This window comes from Nycticebus coucang, chromosome 17 (assembly GCF_027406575.1).
Source record: "Nycticebus coucang isolate mNycCou1 chromosome 17, mNycCou1.pri, whole genome shotgun sequence".
Taxonomy (NCBI): Eukaryota; Metazoa; Chordata; class Mammalia; order Primates; family Lorisidae; genus Nycticebus; species Nycticebus coucang.
The window spans coordinates 3,613,755-3,631,219 of NC_069796.1; the positions used below are offsets into that span (position 1 = coordinate 3,613,755).

Sequence of the window (17,465 nt, forward strand, 5' to 3'; positions counted from 1 at the left end):
CGCTGCAGCCTTGGTTCCAGGCCTCAAACAGTCCCCTGCCTCATCCTTTCTAGCACCTCAGACCACAGGCGTATGACGCCACACCTTACTTTTTTAATTTTTATAGAGACATGGTCTTTGTTGCACAGGCTGGTCTCAAACTCCAGGCCACAAGTGACCCTCCCGCCTCAGCCGTCTGAAGGCTGAGATTCAGGCATAAGCCATCATGCTCAGCCTAATATTTTGGTTTTTAAATTTTTTTTTTTTTTTTGTAGAGACAGAATCTCACTTTATCACCCTTGGTAGAGTGCCGTGGCATCACACAGCTCACAGCAACCTCCAACTCCTAGGCTTAGGTGATTCTCTTGCCTCAGCCTCCCAAGTAGCTGGGATTACAGGCGCCCGCCACAACGCCCGGCTATTTTTTTGTTGCAGTTTGGCCGGGGCCGGGTTTGAACCCACCACCCTCGGCATGTGGGGCCGGCACCCTACCCGCTGAGCCACAGGTGCTGCCCGGTTTTTAAAATTTTAATCAAAGATGGCTTTGAAGTGTGTTTCTTAATCCTACACTGATATTTGGTTAAATGAAAGGCTTTGTGAATTTGTTGGAACTTTTCAGAGTTTAATGCAAACTTATTGCACTTATTACTAGGCATAATCATTTACTTATTTTGTTTTGTGATGGCTTTAGAAAAAGAAAAATCTCACTTTTGTTCCTCGTTATTTGCATAATATTTTTCCCTTTATAGAAAATTTGACTTGGAGCTGAGTATTGAACTTAGAGTTTTCATAAAATTGTAATTTACAGACAGCTCTCACACCTCTTATGGCAAAGTTGTGTATTGATTAATTTAACAAATATGTATTGATGACCTTCTGTAGTCCAGGCTCTGTGTTAAGTACGAGAGGTATAGAAGTCAATGAGACATATAAAAACATCTCTGCTCTCATGGAGTTTTCAATCACAAATTAACAAAGGCATAAGTAAAATAGGTCGTGTTGCAAGGTGGCAAGGGCAGAAACAGGGAGGTGAGGCAGGAGGTGGTTAAGACACCCCAGGCGTACAAAGACGTCACGGGCCTCGGGGCAGCGCACTCACTGCTGCTGACCTTGAGGGCACAGACCCAGTGCAGGGAGCGGATTTCCCAGGCTCTGATCTTCTTCCCTTGCGATTCCAATCTTAACATGAAAGGGAAAGAAAAATCAATTGTGTGTTTCACTTTTTTAAAGTCGTTACTGGTATATTAATAATAGGAAATGTGTGTAGGTGGCATTTTGTAGTTTTTAGGGCATTCTGATACATGCTGGCCTTCACGGCTGCCTGCACTGAGCGGATCATAGCTCTGAGGTTTATAGCCGTGCCTGGAGTCACTTGGTGGTTCTTTTCTCTTTTCAGGAGTGTATATTACCTTCGGTAAATACATACAAAGTAAGCAATAAGCCATAACCAATACCCATCTATTTGTGGAGGAGGGGACTAGGGTACACTACAAGAAATTTTCTTTGCCGGTGACTCATTAACGTTGGAGGGGCCACGTTGTTATTGGAAGGGTATTAGTGGGAATCGTTCAGGGAGAGTCTTTAGAAAGAGCGACATTTCCAATGTTCTCCTTTTAAGTTCACCTTTTCTTTTTGTAGGATTCACATATCGAAAGATGAATTTTTTAAAAATGTATTAAAACTGAAAAAACTCAAAAAAACAAACAAACAAAAAGAACTGTGAGAACTCCCCAGATGTGGGGGGAATTGTAATACCAAAAGTTAGTTAAATTTGCTAAGCAGTGATACCTGGTACAGTGTTGCCTTGAATATGTCAAAATATTTCAAGGAAAGGTGATTTCACATATGAAATTTAAATAATGAGGCTCATGACATTTTACTTTTAACCTACGAGATATATTGAGTACAATTAAAATATTCTAGTTATGTCAGAGAAAATAGCCTAAAGAACTTTTCTGTATGATTTAATGTAAACAAGTACGTTGTGTATGTCTCAGAGAATCTCATTGAGCGATGGGAGACTGTAGAAATTGCTATCTGTTGTAGCAGTTGAGAAAGCAAGGGGTGTATTTTGTATTCAGAAATTCATCATGTAACAGCTGTTGCAAAATTTGGATTAAAAAAAAACCCCAAATGGGCAACTATACCTTTCAGGTCAAAGGGAATAATACATCACTTGAATTGCATTCTTGAATTGCCATTTGTCTAGGAGATTGAATTTTTGAACATAACAGCAGAAAGTCAGATTAATGTGGTGATGTTTGTGAATAAAGTTAAGTGCTCAAGATAGGAATTTGAACTATGGTTCGCACGCTTGTAATCTGTTTCTTTCTTACAAATATGATTGTTGAAAAGATTAATATTTTATATTGAAAGAGCTACTTATTCAATACATTTCAGTTATAACCTTGCCCATTAAAGATGTATCTTTTTTTTTCAGTTAAAGTAGCAGTATGTGTAGGATGCATTTGATGTCCTGGCTGCCAATCCCAGGCTTCCGCAATGTGTAGGGAGGGCGGCAGGCTTGGTCCTTTTGAGATGTTCCTTTTGAACTTTTTGGTAGGAAATGGTTCTGGTTCTGGGGCATCCATGGCGTTGTGCCACGGGTGCCATTGAGGCCATGGCGTATTTATTGGGATCCTTCCTTTCCTTTTTCATGTAGATCACTCTTTACATCCTTCTTATTCCTTCTTTCCTTTTTCCTCCCCTCACTTTGTTGATTGAATTCATCCTTTTAACAACTTTTATCAAGCACCTACTGTGTGCTAGCTATTATTGTAAGGGCTAGAAATACAGTTCCCTTCCCTATGGCATCTTGCCATTTTGTGAGGAAAGTGGGCAATAAACAAATTAAACAAATGCAAATATTTATTAGATATGGACCACGAAGGAAAGGAATGAGAGAGAGCCGGTGCGTGTCAGCAGGGCCAGGGAAGGTCTCACTTCACTGGGATGGCGCCCGCTGTCCCTGCCTCCCTTTGACCTTCAGCGTGGCCTGCAGACCCCTGGCAGCTCGGCCACTTTCACAGCTCCCTGTCTGCCCATCTGCTTTGCCTCCGGCCCTCCTGGATATCCCAGGACACTGCCAGTCAGCGCTTGCCATGCCCTCAGCTCCGTGCGGCCTAATGGACCCAGGGTCATCATGCATTCGGCAGGCTCCCTCCCCGTCACCACCCCGTGTCATCGGCTCAGGCCACACAGCACGTGGCGTTTGCTTCAGTTGTTTGCCTTCCTCTCTTGTCTTGCACTATCTGTCTTCAGCCCCTTCCAAAATGCCACACCCAGGAAAAGCCAGGTCAGCCTCGTGAATATTCATCTTTGTCTTCCCAGAGGCCAACACGGTGCCTGAATGCAATGATTTTTTAGTAACTGTGTTGTATTTTTTTAACCAGATCAATACATGGCTTGATCTTACGGTCTTTGTGCCTGTGGACCTCAGCCCACAAATACATTCTTCTTTCTGATACCTCAGTGATGAAATGAAACATAAAACACACTATAAGTAACTGAATACACTCTTGTGAATTAAGTAAAATCTAAAAGGTACATTCGTAACTAGTTTTCTTTCTTTCACTGTTTACTTTTTTCCCAACCCAAGAGAGAAGGATGCTGAGCCACAATTAGAATTAATCAAGGCAAACGTTGGAGACATGTAGAAAAATAACATATTTATGCCTGTATATTTTATCTGCAAAGTAAAATTAGGTAAGTCACGTGAAGATTTGTAGGCTTCATTTTAATTCAATTATGTGACTCACCTTAAATGATAATGTATTACTTAGAAAAAGAATATGGCATAGCGGGGCATTGTAGTGGGCGCCTGTAGTCCCAGCTACTCAGGAGGCTGAGGCAAGAGGAACACTGAAATGCAAGAGTTGGAGGTTGCTGTGAGCTGTGACACCACAGCACTCTACTGAGGGTGACCAAGTCAGACTCTGCACCCCCCCCCAAAAAAAAAGTATGTTGCTAATGGCATACAGAAATCATGGCATGCTTATAATTTTTCATGGAAAAAAAATTTGAACATCATTTTATTGTAACACTTAAAAAGAAAATTAATTTTTAATATTTAGTTGTACACACTTATTTGCTGGCCTCTAAAATGGAATGGAATTGATCACAATGAGCTCATTTATAGTTTTGAACCTTTTGCCATCTTTTCCATTTGTTAATTAAAAAAAACATAAATAACTATCATCAATTTTCGGCTTCAATTCATTGCCTCCAAATAGCATTCCATTTTCCCACTATTTCCGGTAGACTCATTTTTAATTCTGCATACAATTTCATCATTTTTTAAATAATACCAATATTTAAAAAGGGCCATTATTTTTTTTGGATATAGATTACTCTGAAAAAGGGGGAAGAATATGAACCACACAAATCCTTTATTTTTTTGTAAAAATAGCCGCATTTAAAGACCATTTTTATATTATTCCTTTCAAAATGTCGATTACTAGATAGTAAGAGATAAATTCAACTGAATACGGTGGAGATAAAGGAAGGAAATATTTTAATATCATTTAATAATCTCTTAATTTTTCTTCATTTGTGGCAGAAAAATTAATCTCGTGAGGTGTTAGCTGAACGGCACGTTTCATCATTAACAGAATAACGTATTATTGTTGTAATTGTGATCTTCAGGTAGAGGACTGTGTTGCTTAGTTTTTCATTTGCTGTGAGTTCATAAGGAATGCTTGTTTCACTGTGAGTTTCTGTCCATGAAAAGTAAATAAAAGTAAGAAGGGAAGAGTGAGGGGAGGGCAGCGTCACAGCTTCGGCCTCATCTTCTCGTCCCTTAGTGACACAAATGTACCAGGAATGTCTTTAATTCTGGGTTCAAAATCTTGATTAAGATGGAAGAGTTTCTGGTTTTCCATCTTTAAATATTCTTTAATATGGGAAAATTGGCAGTGATGGATTGACTAATATATAATAAGTACAGAATCAGAGATCTGGAAATAATCCTTGAAATATCACCTCTACTTCCTCAAATCCTGGAAAAAGTACACCGAAGTGCTTGAATTCCTGAGGATCTTCAAAGAAAATTTCATTAACTTTTTATTGTGAGATACATCATACATAGTGATACATGCACAGAGCTTGGACAGCTTAAAGAGTATCTATAAACTCTTATGGAACCGCCACATAGGTTAGATAATATGGAATATTTCTGGTATCTCAGAAGTCCTTTCTATGTAAAATTTCATTTAGTTTCTATCAAAACCAGTTCTAGTGTTTTTCGAAGTCTTTATTCAAGAATTCCAAGTCAAATCGTTATTTCTTTTTCCTAAAATTTCAAGAATTTATTTTCGGAAAGAATTGAACTCTGTAGACCAAAGGTATTTCTATTCCATATACTTTTGAAATGCATTCGGTGGGCTAAAGTAAAATTGTATCCTGTAGATAATGGTGCCAGTTGCATTTGGAGAATTAAGGTGCGGGGAGAGAGCTTCCTTAGTGCGCTCTTCAAAGTGCAGCAGCTTTAGATGCAAAGTTACAGAGAGCTGAGTGAAAACTAAATCCAGCCAGGTATTTTTAAAAGTGTCATGACCATAGGAAGTTTTATCCAGTTGTTTAAAGAGTGGCTTAATATCAGAAAATCTATTAAGGTAATTCCCCACATTAATAGATTAAAGGAGAAAAAATTATTTTCTTACTAGTTGCACAAAAGGTATTTAATAAAACTCAATGTCCTGTCATGATAAAAATTCGTAATGAACTTGGAATTTTCTTAACATGGTGCAGATTATTCCCTAAGCTCCACGGCAATCATATTGATGCTGAAACATTAGATGTGTTCCCTTCACCATCAGAAATGAGACTTAGCAAGTGCCTCTGCTTTAGAAGTTTGAGCCAGAGCAATAAAACAAGAAAAATAAAAGTTCAAATATTATATGCATATCAAATTAAAATTGATGGTTATATATAATTTGTATATAAATTAATGTACATTAAAATTAATATATTGTCTTTTTTTGAAACAACACTGATTCAAACTATTTTTCAATGATGATGCTTAAAGTGGAAGAGAATTACATAATCATTTGTTGCTTATGATTTTATAAATATGGTCTTTTTTATACTCAAAAGTGCTGATATTGATGGGAAAAAAAACCCTGTGCAAAATGAAATCTAACAAAAATAATTATTGTCCATTTTGTCTTGGAAATTTTTGATATAAAAATTTATCCTTTAAAAAAAAAATTCATCCTTTAAAATGTATTGGCTTTGATATAGTGAGTTCTTAAGCGATGTTAATTTACAGCAGAATTTCTATACAAAAGTTCTTATAATACATTGAATTTCACAAACTTTGATCTTGCTGATATATAAAAGTATAATCTGGAATTAGGTTCAGCTAGATAGAACAAAACAGGTGAAATTATCTTTAATAAGATAAAAGTTAATTTTTTTCACATATGGAAGAATTTTTTAGATAAGTGGTATATATACTGTATTCCATAGATTCATCAAGGACCCAGCCTTCTCCCAGCTCACTAATCTTTCATCTGTGACATAAACCCTGTCCCCATGGTAAACTTCTAGTTATCACCTGCTTTTTTTAGCCAACAGATTAGTAGAAGGGACAAAGGCAGAAAAAGGAAACTTTGCCACATGACCTCACCTGTCGGAGGTTGTGGCTGGATCGTGCCATCTTTCAACTCAGTAGCAATATGACCAGCTAAAAATTATGGTTCTTGTGAGGCAGGTGGATGGGGAAAAGGAATCTCTCAAGGCTATGCATTGTAGGTGGATATTTTTATGTAATAATTGTGCCAATTTAATTTTTGGAAAATTAGAAGAAACACACTCTTTATCTTACCTTGACCCTTTTAGTACAGGAATAGTGTGTTGTTCAGCTGGGGGTTTTAAAGACAATTTTGTCATTATGAGTAGTAAACAAAGTAGCATAGAAACAGGAAATAACATACATAATAAAGCTTCATTGAAATTCAGTTATTTAGAGTGCAATTGCCTAATTCTTTCAGGCAACTTATGCTCACAAATTGTACTTAGCATAATTGCTGGGTTAATACTATCTGTGTTTCCAGATTAAATATTTTTGATTTGCATTCATTACAACAATTGTCCTCTGCACTTTGGGTAATAGCACACCGTTTATTCTAGGACCGAGAATTACACCTGGCTTTTTGTGCCAGCTCCACCTGCTCATGCTCAAGTACCTGCACACACACACGCACACACACACGCACACGCCCATGCACACACGCACACATATACGCACACACACATACATGCACGCACACGCACACGCACGCATACACACACACAGTTGTCTATTTACTTTGTAGCATAAGGATCATTATTTTTCCTCATTTTCAAAAACAAACCCAAACTATTTATTGGAACATGTGCAGCCTGTAGTTTTCCCGTCCTTTGACGATCTTGGCACTTTTCTTGTTTGTTCATAAAGACTTAAATACATTCAAAGGTTAACAAAGAGAGGCATGAATTTTAATGCCTTAAGTATGTTTAGGGAGCATTTTCAACCATTTATCAATCTGCGTTTCAGAGGAGCATTAATGAAGAGTCGTAAAACTATGGAGCACCTCCTAGAAGTATTTGTAAGTTTGGACATAATATCTCATTAGGACTTTTTGTAACTTGAAAATAGGACCTTTTTTTTTTTTTACTCTTTTTTTAACTATGGCAGTAGTTTTTACCTGCAGTACCGGTAGCCATTTCTCTAGACAAGCAAAGCAATTGAGATCAGACCTTAGGCTGTTGTCGAACTCTGCTGACCCAGGGTCATCCAGATGTCAGATGCTGCTTCTTCTCAGGGGTCACGGCTGGCCTGGGAATCTGTGAAATGCAGATCCTCTTCTGGGAGTCTCGGTGGGGCCTGAGGCTCGGCCTTCCTGGTGAGCTCCCAAGTGATACTAAAGCTGCGGTCTGCGGACTGCACATGGAGCAGCTGTTTTTAAGTAAGGTGAATTTAGAATTATAACAGCGTTTCAGATGTGGTTAGAGCTGCTGCACTCAGGTGGCAGGTGGACCAGAAGAACAGCAACGTGCTGTCAGGGCGGAGCTGACAGTGGGGGTCTGGCCGGGGGACATGGAAGGCTTTACTTAGGTACATATTCATACCATCAAAGTGGAGACGTCGATAGGTATTCTGAGTGTGGAAAGAGAAAACTCGACCGTCCAAGCATGCTATTAAAGTGATGTATGTGGTTGTTGCTAGACTAACAGCTATTCATTGTAAATGTAAAGTCTACTTTTTGCTTTCATGTGTAAGGGAAATTACTGATAAGGTAGGAAATGTGGCCATTTAAGTATTTGGGGATTTGATTCATCCTGTTATGTAAACTAATTAAGATCAGAACATCCATGGCTCCTGGTATGCAGGGGCACACAGGTTTCCTCCTGTGTTACTGAACTGCTTGAAGACTTTGTACCCAGGGGTCTTAGATGCCCTGCTTTCAACGTCGTTTCTTAATTATTAATGCTTTTTTCAGGCTTTATGAGAGGTGTCGTGACTCCTGAAGTAACAGAGTCACCGCATGCTGTGATGGGGTATTAATAAATGAGCATGAGTCCTGGGAAGTGGACCGGCCATGTTCAAGGTGGGAGCTTCCTTTGTGATCTGCATTTGACCGGGTACCTGCTCACATTCAGTGGAGCCTTTGCTCCTGGCTCAGCACATGCTTAGGAGGTAGTGCTTTTTCGGGAACATCAGGCTGGAAGTGTAGACTCCCATCTAAGTCTACCACTGACAAGCTGCAAGGCCCGGTTCACACGTGTTGGGCTGACCTGCTTCTTACGACCCAGTTGACGCCTTTCTGCTTTTCTCCCCCCACGTCGTCCCAGATGGTGAGAACAGTAACGTGCACAACTATCCTTGAGGAGCTTGCGTTCTCGCTGTTCCGCCTCCGATCTCGCCTCCACAGCACTGTGGGGATGACCCTGGGAAGCACACCCCAGATCTGCTGCCTGCAGCATCAAGATTCAGTCCCCAGGCATGGATCATGTGCCCGGGCTCTGGCCCTCCTCTGCCTCCTTCTTGCCCGTCCCTCCTTACTTCCAGCACACCCTGTGTTCTGGTTGTACTGAGCTACTTGTTTTTAGAGCTCAACTTGCTCCCTTCTGTTCAAAGCTGAGGAAATAGGCTCTTTCCTCTCCTTGGGATGCTTTTCACCGTGGCTGCCTGGGGAGCCCCCGGTTCTAGCTGAGACAGCGTGGCTTCCTGGAGGGTGCCTGTCTCTGGCCAGGTGTTTAGGCTGCAAGGAGTAGACACCCCTAGACATAAGTTTTATATTAAACAGAGCAGGCCACATCTGGGGCATCCCAGGATAGTGCAGGAGACGTAACTCGGACTTAGGAGATGAAGAGAACAGACAGGAAGAGCCGGAGCTGCTCACCTCCACGCGAGATGGGACGCTGCTGGTCTGCAGCTCTTTCCTCTCCTAACCTCTTCCCTTCTTCTCATTGGCAAAGTGAAGCTCTGGCTTCTCTCCTGTCCCATCACATCACATCAGCTTGCTCAGAGCCTCGATTTGGCTTACCTTCATGTCCTTTTGGCCGTTACTCTACCTGAATTTTCAGCTCAACTAACACCTCCTTTTCCTAATTTCAAATTACCAAAGAGATATTTGGATGGTCCCAGTTAAGTCAAGTGGCCAACTGGCCACATCTGTCAACGCTGATGACAGGGTCCTGCTGCCCTGTTTCTGTTGTTCGTGAGTAAACCATCCTTTCTTTTTATCCCAAGGCCCATTTTACTGATTTCTAAGCACTTGTTTTTTACTTATCCTTCATTCAGAGGATCTAAGGAACCTGGATTTTAGGGTGCAGCCGCATGGTAAGAAACTCGTCTCCAAATTCTGAACGTGTTTTCCCTTTCAGGGTTTCTGCGTCAAGTAAGAAGAAAATTTCAGTGTTTTGAATGGGCTTAATCTTGGTACAATCACTATAAAGTCTTTGTTTTGCTTGGTGTAGTCAGCTCCACTCTTTTATTTGGGAAGAAAATTTTGCAATAAAATTTTTAAAAATTAGAATTTTTTTATGCCTTGTACAATGAAAATCTACCTACTTAAGTGAGCTAACGATAGTAAAATTACATTTAGATTAATATTCAGCTCTCCAAACTACTTCCTAAGATTGTCCCAGTGACAGTGCTTTCAACGATAAGGGGTAAAATTGTCTAGGAAAACTTATTTCAGTGGAAATATCCTAGAGAAATTCCATTAAAGCTGAAGTTCATCAGAGCATTATAAATACTTCTCTTCAAATACATCCTATATCCTACAAATTCTTCCATCATGCCGTATTTTGAGAATTTATCTTATGAAAAACCCATTCATAGGGTGAATAAGAACACGGTAAAAATTGTATTGATTATAAACAGTGCTAAACACTGGTTTTTGAGGGCCCTGTTTCAAACAGCCTGCATGACCCTCTTGACAAAGCTTTCATTTCATGCTGGAATTTGCAGAATATATAAAATGATCTTCCTCTACGGGTGTCAGAAGGAAGGGTGTGCCTAAAGAGAAGAGAACTGTAAAATTTTTTTGAATTATCAGATATGTTCTCCTCCATTTAAAGAAATCCATGAGGAAGAAGGATGAAAAATCTAGCAAAGAAAACAAAAGGAAATTGCAAGAAATTCGGAGGATCGTCAGGTCCAACATCCAAATACAGGGTTTCTAAAGAAGATAAGAGAGAGGAATAGGGAAAATAAATTACCATCGAATGTACAAGAATATTTATCAATACCAAAATAAGTATTCAGATTGAAATGGTTTAGCAAGATGATTGAGAAAAGACCCGCACTAGACACATCAATATTTTAATCAGACAGGAGGCCAAAGGGGAAATTGTAAAAGCTTTCAGAGGATGGGAAGAGAGAGAGAGACAGAGGTTGATTAGGAGATACCACAAATAAATTATGACAAATCAGAATGGCGCCTAAGTTCTCAACAACATGATTATAAGAAGTTGACAAAAGAATAATACCCTTAAAATTCTTAGAGGGAATGATTATCATCTTAAATTCTCTGTCCAGCCAAAACACAATCAATGACAAAGCAAAAATAAACTCAATGGAATGAAGCAGGTGGGAGAGGGTGGGAGGGGTGGGTGAAGTCACCCCTGCTAGGTTCAGGACACTCCTTCTGAGTGATGGGCACTTACAATTTTAACTCACACTGTATAAAAGCAACTCATGTAGCCAAAACATTTGTACTCTCATAATATTCTGGAGGGAAAAAGGACAAGCCAGGGAAGGGAAGACATGCAGACGTGGTCCAGGAGCTGTGCCCTAGCACAGGACGCTGCACTGCCCAGCGGAGAATGGTGTTTACACGGCTTTAACAACTTAAGGGATGATGGAACCCAGAATTGTAATATGAGTCTATTGGAAAGCAACTCAATAGAGAATAAATGAACCTGTGAGCTGAAAAATCAGTGCCAACACATTTGGGGAAACGAAGGTACAGGCCAGAGCAGTCTGCTAAAAGAATGGAGGAGAGTCGTGTGTGGGGGAGCTGGGCAGAGGATTGTTTTCATTGTAGGTTTTTTTGACTTAACTGTGTGTTTATACTACTAGGATCTTAAATAATCATTTAAAAATGTACATTTCCTATTTCAAAAGTTGGTACATGGCCACCTCGCAGTGAGGTGCTGAAGGCCGTGCTAGGTCTCCTTACGGGTGCCTTGTCCCCTACTCCCGACACCGCCGTCACCACGGTGGCCCAGCGCTATCGCGTAACAGGTGCCGGCACCTAATGGATGCGGAGGACGGAGCCTTATGCTCATTCGAGAAAAAAAGAGAGAAAAGAGCTTTTTTTCTGAACTAGAGATGTATGAAAGTGCTCAGCAAATAGCGCGCTGACACTGCACCCTACCCGCCCTGTCACCAACATGACCCCTGACACCAACATGAACACTGTCACCAACATGACCCCTGACACCAATATAAACCTCTTCACCAAGCCCAGTTCACTGAGCAGTAGGGAAGTCAATCGGCTCGGTGGAGTTATCTGCTTCTTCTGCTTTAATGCTCTTTTTCCACGTGACTATTTGGGTAACTTGTGAATTCGCAGCCCTGTTAGGGGGACGCTCCTGCTCTGGCCTTGCCCTTGGTAGGGGTGTTCGGGCTGAGGCCTGGAGCGGAGCAGCCTCCCCTGGTCCCCATGCGGCGCACAGGACAGTGAGCTCAAGTATCAGGGGTTTAAACCTCGGCTGGGACACAGTCACCGCTCCTTCTCGGTGGCTAAAGGACATCGGCAGCCACTTGGCGGGCCGTCCTCTGGACCCCTTGCCCGCTGGGCCCCGGACCCATCACTGCGGGAAACTGGGCCAGGAGTCGCTGCAGCACTTGGGGCGCCCTACAGAAAATCAGGGACGTGTTGATATGAAGCGTGGAGAAAAGAAATGTAGAAAGAGCAGCTGTGGCTACCGACTGCTATGTGGTTTCAGATTAAAATTAATTGGCAGGGCAAATACTAGGAGGCCAGAGACTCGGATGAGCAGGATCCATCTGGGAAGCGGCAGCAGAGCAGGGTGTGAAGGGCCTGCTGAGCAGGAGGATGGGGCCGGGGCTGGAGCTGGAGCTGGAGGAGTCGGGGCTGGAGCAGGAGGAGTCGGGGCTGGAGCTGGGGCTGGAGCAGGAGGAGTCCGGGCTGGAGCTGGAGGACAGGCCCAGAGCCACTCCCTGCTGTGGAGCACTCCGCCCAGGAACAGGTGCACGCCCCAATTAGTTTAGAAAATACTATTTTTCTGAAATGATTGCATAAAATTGCAATTGCTTTTCCCTAGAATTTTTCTATAGTTCTATTAATGTTGACTTTCTCCTTAGGAGAAAACTTTAAATCTGAAGGCTCTGGAGGATGAGTGGAATGCTTAGGTTGTGTGCTTGTGTGTTTTGATTTTGTATTGGAACTTGTTGCATAATTAAACTTAAATATTTTAAGGATATCTCATTTACTGTGTCCTTGGAGGATCATTGTAACTCAATAGTGAATTTCCCCTCCAGTGTGTTTTGTTTTACATAACAAAGGCAGCCTTAATGAACTTTTGTCTCATTACAACTTAATACCAATAGTGATTTAAATATCAAAATGAATGGGAATTTTATCCTAACTTTCATTCTCTTTAGAGCAAATAATTACTACTGCTTAATTAATTCATTTTCTGAAAGTAAAATTAACATTTGGTTAAGATAAAATTTACTGATAAAAGATGTTGGCTCTTTGATAGCAAACAAATTTTTGACATTTTGTGAAAGACAATTACAAGTCTTAGGAATGAGAAAAAATAGGCCATCTTAACATTAATTTGGCTAATCCAGAAGGAGACAATAGTATCGTTTTAATATCTTAAACGACTCTGTGATTTTACATTCAAGAAAATACTGCACAAAGTAGTACTATTTTATATTAATGGAGGAAGAAATTCAGCTTTGGGGGGTTTCTTAATTTTGTTTTAATCAAGTAAGTTAAAGTGCATTTCCCCCACTGCATATGAATCAACTCCATTCATATTTACTAATTTCTTTCTTTCATCTCTGTCATTCAACTTATCTTTCCTGTTTAATCATAAGTGAAGATATCGTGAAATAAAATAAAAATTCCATCATGCCAAAAGAGCAATAATCAGGACAACCTATTCCTGTGTCCCCAATGTATAACTGTGTGGCATCCCCTGCATCAGAGGTGCAGCCATTTGTACCAGCCGTTGTGATGATGGAAATTCCTGGTCAGGGGGGCACAGACCCTTGTTTTTGAATGTATTGGAACAGATATACATTTCCCTGAAAATCATACTGAAACACAAAATGGTCAGCTTTTTAGCAGATTCTGATTATACCTCTGGACAGACTGTGGAAACCATTGATTATTTTATTGTGTTATTTTACCAATAGAATTTTAGAAGATTTAAGAAGGACTTTAATGTATTATAAGTAACAATAAATATGATTTTTGCTAAATTTATAAATTTGGTATTTTATGAAAATTTAAAAGCATAAGGTTATATATATGTATATATACATTTTTTTCTATTTGGTTTCTTCTTTTCCAAATCTTGAGAACTATGCCCTTTCAAATGTGGCAACAGTCTTTGGAAGTACATTATTTACTTTAGTAAGAGTTACCTTTTGTTATGAGTTAGTTTTATCATGATCAAAGAAGGTTTTTAAATCACACGATTTGTTCACTAAGATATATAACTTTATCATAATAGAAATTCATAGAAATGAACAGCTTCATTGCATCTGGGCACCATGAGTCTGGGGAGATAGGACTCCAGGCATCTCTGGCTGGTGGGATCTGCCTACTATCACCCCTGAGAGGACACAGGGAGTCAGCGAGTGACTTCTGGACCCCAAGAGGAGGACTAAAACAGTGGAAAACCGTCCACAGGCACGAGAACTTAAAGAGCAAGAGGAAGTGAAAGGAAAATTAGGGCAAGGAAACAGATAAAAGAAATCACCCAAGAGGAAGAATCAGCAGAAAACTCCAGGCAACATGAAGAACCACTCCAGAACAACCCCGCCAAGGGACCATGAGGTAGCTACTGCAGAGGATTCCACCTATACAGAAATGTTAGGAATGACAGAAAGGGAATTTAGAATACACATGTTGAAAACAATGAATGAAATGATGGAAACAATGAAGGAAACTGCTAATAAAGTGGAAAATAACCAAAAGGAAATCCAAAAACAGAATCAAATCAGAGATGAACGATATGAAGAATATAAAAAGGATATAGCAGACCTGAAGGAAATGAAACAGTCAATCAGGGAACTTAAAGATGCAATGGAAAGTATCAGCAACAGGTTAGACCATGCAGAAGAAAGAATTTCAGAGGTAGAAGACAAAGTTTTTGAGATAACTCGGATAGTAAAAGAGGCAGAAAAGAAGAGAGAGAAAGCAGAACGTTCACTGTCAGAATTATGGGACTTTATGAAGCATTCCAACATACGAGTTATAGGAATTCCAGAAGGGGAAGAAGAATGCCCCAGAGGAATGGAAGCCATACTAGAGAATATTATAAAAGATAATTTCCCAAATATCACCAAAGATTCTGACACACTGCTTTCAGAGGGCTATCGGACCCCAGGTCGCCTCAACTCTAACCGAGCTTCTACAAGACACATTGTGATGAACCTGTCCAAAGTCAAGACAAAAGAAAAGATTCTGCAAGCTGCCAGGAGTAAGCGCCAGTTGACCTACAGGGGCAAATCCATCAGAGTGACCGCAGACTTCTCTAATGAAACTTTCCAAGCAAGAAGACAATGGTCATCTACCTTTAATCTACTTAAACAGAACAATTTCCAGCCCAGAATTCTGTACCCTGCTAAGCTAAGCTTTAAAATTGACGGAGAAATCAAATCATTTACGGATATACAAACATTGAGGAAATTCGCCACAACAAGACCAGCTCTACAGGAAATACTTCAACCTGTTCTGCACACTGACCACCACAATGGATCAGCAGCAAAGTAAGAACTCAGAAATTAAAGGACAGAACCAAACCTCCACACTGATGCAAAAGATAAAACTAAGCAATGGACTCTCACCAAATAAGACGAATAGAATACTACCACACTTATCAATTATCTCAATAAATGTTAATGGCTTGAATTCCCCACTGAAGAGACATAGATTGGTTGACTGGATTAAAAAACACAAGCCATCCATTTGCTGTCTGCAAGAAACACACCTGGCTTCAAAAGACAAATTAAAGCTCCGAGTCAAGGGTTGGAAGACAATTTTTCAGGCAAATGGAATTCAGAAGAAAAGAGGAGTTGCAATCTTATTTTCAGATACATGTGGATTTAAAGCAACTAAAGTCAAAAAAGACAAAGATGGTCACTTTATATTGGTCAAGGGAAAAATACAACAAGAAGACATTTCAATTCTAAATATCTATGCACCCAATTTAAATGCTCCCAGATTCTTGAAACAGACCTTACTCAGTCTGAGCAATATGATATCTGATAATACCATAATAACAGGGGACCTTAACACTCCTCTTACAGAGCTGGACAGATCCTCTAAACAGAAATTAAACAAGGATATAAGAGACTTAAATGAGACCCTAGAACAACTGTGCTTGATAGACGCATATAGAACACTCCATCCCAAAGATAAAGAATATACATTCTTCTCATCACCCCATGGAACCTTCTCCAAAATTGATCATATCCTGGGACACAAAACAATTATCAACAGAATCAAAAGAATTGAAATTTTACCTTGTATCTTCTCAGACCATAAGGCACTAAAGGTGGAACTCAACTCTAACAAAAATGCTCGACTCCACCCAAAGGCATGGAAACTAAACAATCTTCTGTTGAATAACAGATGGGTGAAGGAAGAAATAAAACAGGAAGTCATTAACTTCCTTGAGCATAACAACAATGAAGACACAAGCTACCAAAACCTGTGGGATACTGCAAAAGCAGTTTTGAGAGGAAAATTCATAGCTTTAGACGCCTACATTCAAAAAACAGAAAGAGAGCACATCAACAATCTCACAAGAGATCTTATGGAATTGGAAAGAGAAGAACAATCTAAGCCTAAACTCAGTAGAAGGAAAGAAATCTCCAAAATCAAATCAGAGATCAATGAAATTGAAAACAAAAGAATCATTCAGAAAATTAATGAAACAAGGAGTTGGTTTTTTGAAAAAATCAATAAAATAGATAAACCATTGGCCAGACTAACGAGGAATAGAAAGGTAAAATCTCTAGTAACCTCAATCAGAAATGATAAAGGGGAAATAACAACTGATCCCACAGAGATACAAGAGATCATCTCTGAATACTACCAGAAACTCTATGCCCAGAAATTTGACAATGTGAAAGAAATGGATCAATATTTGGAATCACACCCTCTCCCTAGACTCAGCCGGGAAGAAATAGAGCTCCTGAACAGACCAATTTCAAGCACTGAGATCAAAGAAACAATAAAAAATCTTCCAACCAAAAAATGCCCTGGTCCAGATGGCTTCACTCCAGAATTCTATCAAACCTTCAAGGAAGAGCTTATTCCTGTACTGCAGAAATTATTCCAAAAAATTGAGGAAGAAGGAATCTTCCCCAACACATTCTATGAAGCAAACATCACCCTGATACCAAAACCAGGAAAAGACCCAAACAAAAAGGAGAATTTCAGACCAATCTCACTCATGAACATAGACACGAAAATTCTCAACAAAATCCTAGCCAATAGATTACAGCTTATCATCAAAAAAGTCATTCATCATGACCAAGTAGGCTTCATCCCAGGGATGTAAGGCTGGTTTAACATACGCAAGTCTATAAACGTTATCCACCATATTAACAGAGGCAAAAATAAAGATCACATGATCCTCTCAATAGATGCAGAAAAAGCATTTGATAAAATCCAGCATCCTTTTCTAATTAGAACACTGAAGAATATAGGCATAGGTGGCACATTTCTAAAACTGATTGAAGCTATCTATGACAAACCCACAGCCAATATTTTACTGAA

General features: G+C 39.8%; 1 protein-coding gene across 8 annotated transcripts in view; it reads left to right on the top strand.

The window, feature by feature from the left end:
* The window catches only part of PAM (peptidylglycine alpha-amidating monooxygenase), a 282,185-nt gene that overhangs the window by 74,676 nt on the left and 190,044 nt on the right, over positions 1 to 17,465 (top strand). Inside the window, exon 2 of one of the 8 annotated variants that reach the window (XM_053566343.1) lies at positions 8,463 to 8,570. The exons of the other annotated variants lie outside the window; for them this stretch is intronic. The gene's annotated coding sequence lies outside the window, so the exon portion shown is untranslated. The remainder of the gene's footprint in view (positions 1 to 8,462; positions 8,571 to 17,465) is intronic. 8 annotated transcript variants of the gene reach the window in all.